Source organism: Sciurus carolinensis, chromosome 6 (genome assembly GCF_902686445.1).
Source record: "Sciurus carolinensis chromosome 6, mSciCar1.2, whole genome shotgun sequence".
Taxonomy (NCBI): domain Eukaryota; kingdom Metazoa; phylum Chordata; class Mammalia; order Rodentia; family Sciuridae; genus Sciurus; species Sciurus carolinensis.
In genome coordinates this window covers 147,017,488-147,024,085 of record NC_062218.1, presented here as the reverse complement: position 1 = coordinate 147,024,085, position 6,598 = coordinate 147,017,488, and the positions used below count along the sequence as shown (strand labels likewise).

At 35.6% G+C, this 6,598-nt stretch overlaps 1 pseudogene; it reads left to right on the top strand.

Annotated features, from left to right (window-relative positions):
- Positions 1–5,379: 5,379 nt before the first annotated feature.
- LOC124986452 (eukaryotic translation initiation factor 1-like) lies at positions 5,380–5,726 on the top strand (annotated as a pseudogene).
- Positions 5,727–6,598: the final 872 nt, after the last annotated feature.

Genomic DNA, 6,598 nt, shown 5'->3' with positions numbered 1-6,598 from the left:
CTCCGTTTGTGTCAATAACAATAATGAAAGTATGAGATGAGACTATAGACATTTTTATAAGTCACAGACTATAATTTCTTTTTTATAATTATACTATCGATTTATTTTATTTTTAAAATATTTTTAATTATAAATGAACACAATACCACTATTTATTTTTTGAGAGTTTACTTTTTATTTTTAAATTTGTTCTAATTAGTTATACATGAGAGAAGAATGCATTTTGACACACTATACACAAATGGAGCACAACTTCTTCCTCTGGATGAACATGGTGTAGAGTCACATCAGTAGTGTAATCATACATGTATATAGGGTAATAATAACTATCTCATTCCACTGTCTTTCCCATCCCATCCCCCCCGTCTCCTCTGTGTAATCCAAAATTACTTCATTCTCCCCACCCCTATTATGGATTGGCATCCAGTTATCAGAGAAAACATTCAGCCTTAGGATTTCTGGAACTGGCTTATTTCACTTGGCATGATATTCTCCAGTTTCATCCATTTACCAGAAAAAGGCATAATTTCATTATTCTTTAAGGCTGAGTAATATTCCATTGTGTATATGTACCACCTTTTCTTTATCCATTCATCTGTTGAAGGGCATCTAGTTTGGTTCCAAAGTTTAATTACTGTGGGTTGAGCTGCTATAAACGTTGATGTTGCTATGTTACTGTAGTATGCTAATTTTAAGTCCCTTGGTTATAAACTGAGGAGTGGGATAGCTGGGTCAAATAGTGGTTCCATTCCAAGTTTTCTGAGGAATATCCATACTGCTTTCCATAGTGATTGTACCAATTTGCAGATCTACCAGCAATGTATGAATGTACCTTTCCCCCTGCATCCTTGTCAACACTTATTGTTGCTTGTATTCTCAATAATTGCCATTCTGATTGAAATGAGATGAAAATCTTAGAGTAGTTTTGATTTGTATTTCTCTAATTGCTACAGATGATGAACATTTTTTTCATATGTTTGTTGATCGATTGTATTTCTTATTCTATGAAGTGTCTGTTCAGTTCCTTAGCCCATTTATTGACTGGGTAATTTGGGTTTCGTGTCTGTGTGTGTGTGTGTGTGTGTGGTGTGTGTGTATGTTAAGTTTTATGATTTCTTTATATATCCTGGAGATTAGTGCTTTATCTGAGGTGAATGTGGTGAAGATTTTCTCCCAATCTGTAGCCTCTCTCTTAATGTTATTGATTATTTCCCATGCTGAGAAGAAGCTTTTGAGTTTGAATCCATCCCATTTATTGATTCTTGATTTTACTTCTTGCATTTAGGAGTCTGGTTAAGGAAGTCACTTCCTAAGCCAACATAGTGGAGATTTAGTCCTACTTTTTATTCTATTAGGTGCAGAGTCTCTGTTCTAGTGCCTAACTCAAACTATCACTATTTGCTGACAACATGATTCTTCTATATTTGAAGATCCAAAACGTTCACCAGAAAACTCCTAGAGCTGATAAATGAATTCGGTGAAGTAACACAATATAAAATCGACACCTATAAATTAAATGCATTTCTATACATCAGTGATGAATCCTCTAAAAAAGAAATTAGGAAAACTGCCCCATTCACAATAGCCTCAAAAAAAAAAAAAAAAAAAAAAAAAAAAAAAAAAAAACTTGGGAATCAATCTAACAAAAGGGGTGAAAGAGACTTACAATGAAAACTACAGAACACTAAAGAAAGAAATTGAAGAAGACCTTAGACAATAGAAAGATCTCCCATGTTCTTGGATGGGCAGAATTCATATTGTCAAAATGGTCACACTACCAAAACTGTTATACAGATTTAATGTAATTCCTATTAAAATTCCAATGACATTCTTCATAGAATTAGAAAAAGAAATCATGAAATTCACTTGGACAAATAAGAGACCCAGAATAGCCAAAGAAATCCTTAGTAAGAAGAGTGAAGCAGGAGGCATTACAATACCAGACCTCAAACTATACTACAGGGCTATAGTACCAAAAACAGCATGGTATTGGGACTAAAATAGACATGTAGACCAAAGGTACAGAATTAGAAGACACAGAGAAAAGCCCACATAAATACAGTTATCTCATACTCGACAAAGGCACCAAAAACATACATTGGCAGAAAGATAGCCTATTCAACAAATGGTGCTGGGAAAACTGGAAATCCATGTGTGGCAAAATGAAATTAAGCCTCTATCTCTCACCCTGCACAAAAAATCAACTCAAAGTGGATCAAAGACTTAGGCACTAGAACAGAGAGTCTGGATCTAATAGAAAAAGTAGGACCAAATCTCTACCATGTTGGCTTAGGAACTGAATTCCTATTTATTTATTTTTATGTGGTGCTGAGGATTGAACCCAGTGACTCACACGTGCTAGGCAAGTGCTCTGCCACTGAACCACAACCCCAGCCCCTGTTTTATTATTTTTCATTTCATTTTTCCCAGCTTTAACATATTATTGACAAACACACTGCAAATATTTATAGTACAATGTGTTATCTTGATATATGCAGACAATGTGAAATGATTAAATCCAACTAGTTAACAACAAAAATGAACTAAAATTTTATTTTATTATTTTATTATTTGCAAATAAATTATTTATTGTTAAAAAATTATGTTATTGAATAATATTATTGAAAAATAAGACATTTAAATAAAAGAAGAAATATAGGAAATTCATTTATAAATTTAAATGAGAGAAAGACTTTCCATATATTACTGAATTCAGAAATGTAAAATTTGCTAAATGAAAAACTTTTTTTTCTGCAGAGAAAACAACCAATTTTTTAAAAAGTCAAAGTGGTAAAAACTATTAAAATTCATATCATAGATATAGACTTATCTCTTTAGTATATAAAGACTTCCTAGAAATGGACATTATGCTCAGTAACTACATTAGTCATCTTTGAATTACTATAACAAAACACCTCAGGCCATTAAATTATAAAGAGAAAAGTTTTAGGTAGTTCATGGTTATGAAGGTTCCAGTCTAATATCTGGTGGTTCTATTTTTTTATTTGTCCTAATTAATTGTACATGACAGTAGAATGCATTAATACATTTTGATAGCATATACATAAATGGAATGTAATTTCTCATTTTTCTGATTATATATATTGTAGGATCACATTGGTCATGCAGTCATATATGTACATGAGGTAATGTCTGTTTCCCTCTACTGTCCTTCCTGCCCCCATACCCCTTCCCCTCCCTTCACTCCCCTCTACCTAATATAAAGTAACTCTATTCTTCCCTAGCTTCCCCCAACATTGTGAATTAGCATCCACATATCAGAGAAAACATTCAGCCTTTGGTTTTCTGGGTTTGGCTTATTTCACTTAGTATGATAATCTCCAATTCCATCCATTTACCAGCAAATGCCATAATTTTATTCTTTAAAGCTGAGTGATATTCCATTATATATATTATATATATATATATACATATCTATATATACATATATAGATGTGTATATCACATTTTCTTTATCCATTCATCTGTTAGTGGGCACCATAGTTTAGCTATTGTGAGTTGAGTTGCTATAAACATTGATGTGGTTGTGTCACTGTAGCATGCTAATTTTAAGTCCCTTTGACCCAACTATCCCACTCCTTGGCCTATACCCAAAGGACTTAAAATCAGCATACTACAGAGATACAGCCACATCAATGTTCATTGCTGCTCAATTCACCATAGCCAGATTGTGGAACCAACCTAGATGCCCTTCAATTGATGAATGAATCAAGAAACTGTGGTGTATATATATATAAATGGAATATTACTCAACCATAAAGAATAATAAAATTATGGCTTTTGCAGGCAAATGGATGAAGTTGGAGAATATCATGCTAAGTAAGATAAGCCAATCTCAAAAAACCAAAGGGATAGTGGTTCAATTCCAAGTTTTCTGAGGAATTTCCACACTGCTTTTCAGAGTGGCTGCACTAATTTGCAACCCTACTAGCAATGTATGAGTGTATCTTTTTCCCCACATCCTTGCCATCATTTACTGTTGCTTGTATTCTCGATAATGGCATTCTGATTGGAATGAGATGAAATCTTAGAGTAGTTTTGATTTGTATTTCTCTAATTGCTAGAGATGTTGAACATTTTTTCATGTTTGTTCATCGATTGTATTTCTTCTTCTGTGAAGTGTCTGTTCAGTTCCTTAGCCCAGAACAGAGGCCCTGTGACTACTACAAGGAAAAGTAGGCCCAAATCTTCACCCTGTTGGCCTCGGATCTGACTTCCTTATCAAGACTCCTAAAGCGCAAAAAGTTCAATCAAGAATCAATAGATGGGATGGATTCAAACTAAATAGCTTCTTCTCAGCAACAGAAACAACCAATAATGTGAAGAAAGAGCCTACAGAGTGGGAGAAAATCTTTACCACATGCACCTCAGAGCATTCATCTCTAGGATACATATAGCATTCATCTCTAGGATACATATGGTGGTTCTATTTGCTTTGGACTTGTGGTAAGGGTAGCACATCATGGCATCAGAATTTGGTGGAGCAAACTACATGTAACACCAGCCAGGAAACAGAAGGAAACAGGAAGGGCAAGGGTTCCACATTCCCCTGGGAGGGCATTCCCAGTGATTCACATCTTCCCACTGTGCCCCACTTCCTAATGCTCCTACTTCCTCCCAATAGTGCCAACCTTGAGATCAATCCTTTAACCCAGGGAGCTTCATAGGACAATATCCATATTCAAATCATAGCAACACTTTAATACAGAAATGGAAAAATATTAAGGAAAGAGATTTCACATAAGAGAAATAAAATTGGCTCTCAGGTCCAATGAACATCTTGCTTAAGGCTTATTTGTCTCTGTTTCTTTTCCCTAATACAAACGTCTCTAACGTTCAACCAAAAAAGTCAAAGACATGCTAAAGGGCGCAATAATACAGTCTGAAGAAACAAACCAAGAGTCAGCACCAGATTCAGATGTAGCAGATTTTGGAATTAGCAGACTAGCAACTTTAAATAACTATGATTAAGATTCTAAGGACTCTGGTGCAAAAGGAGTTACCGTGCAAGAACTGATGGGTCATACAAGCAGAGTTGGAAGCTTCAGGAAAGAATAACAATACCAGAAACATAATTCAGATAGGTGGAATGTTCGCATAAACTAGTATTCATATATAAGTATAACTAAATCCATTATATCTGTATACTGAAAACTCTAGAGAAAACACAAAGAACTTTTAAAACCTTGTACGATGGATGCATTAAGAGGAAGAGAGGCCCCAGTCACTGAGTGACCACTGAGAACTCAGCAGCTGTCCCTCGAGTCTTCTTGTTTCTCTATGCTCTGCGCCCACCTTCCTGCAAAGCTCAGCTGCCTTCTCCAGCCAGTTTCCACCTAAGAAAAGGAATCATATCATATGTCCACTCTTCAGAGCCTCCACTATTTCCGCCCCTGTGCTGATGCAAGTAGGGACCATGACCTGCTTCCTGCTGGCACTGAGGATTTTATCCACATGAGAATCCAACAGAGAAATGGCAAGACCCTTACTACTGTCCAAGGGACAGCTGATGGCTACGGTAAAAAGGAACTATGAAGGTGTTTTAGAAGAAATTTGCCTGCAAAGGTACTGTAATTGAGCATCCAGAACACGGAGAAGTAATTCAGCTGGAGGTTGACCAGCACAAGAACATATTTCAGATCCTAGGAGAGATTAGACTGAACAAGGACCATTGGCTGAAAGTTCAGGGTTTTAAGTGCTTGTGACTCACTGAAGTTTACGTGAGGATTTCCTTGTGATGAGTAGAATTTCCCTTCTGGCCCTTGTCACCAGTTTAAAACCTAACAACCTGTCTAGTGTAACCATTTGGGCTCCATGTTTAACTTCTATGAGTGTAATTCCTTCATGTAATAAAATAAAAAGAGTTCTCCCACACACACACACAAAAAAAGTAGACGAAGAAGAAATGGAATTCAAAAATGCTCAAGTAAACTCAGTGAAGGCAGAAAAGTGGTGGAAGACAAAACACACACACACACACACACACACACACACACACACACAGTGACTGCCAATATATCCATTACTTACTTTAAATGTGAATGGTCTAAATATACCGATTAAAAGACAGAGATGCCATAGTAGATAAACACACATACACACACACACACACACACAAGACCCAATTATAAGAAACTCACTCTAAACATAAAGACACAGAGAGATTTAAAGGATGGAGAGAGAGATACCACATCAATAGTAATCAAAAGAAAGTAGAAATCAGTATGCAGAACTTTCCTAAAATTCAATAGTTTGACTTTGTGATTTTTCAGCTTTGAGATTGTGTGAAAGTGCACCCAGCAATCTGTTTTTCACCTTCAGTACAGTATTGAATAAATTACATAAGACACACATGAGAGGAAGAAAATTATCATACAAAGAAAGATGTTACATAAGAGTATAAGTCTTTAAGGAGATAGAGTAATTCTTAATGTGCATCTGCCTAACAAGAGAACATCAAAATATGTGACAAAAATTGATAAAAGTGCAAGGAGAAATAGATGAACCCACTCTTTCAGTCAGAGATTTTGACACCCCTCTGAATAAGTGACAGGTCCAGCAGGCAGGAAATTTGGAA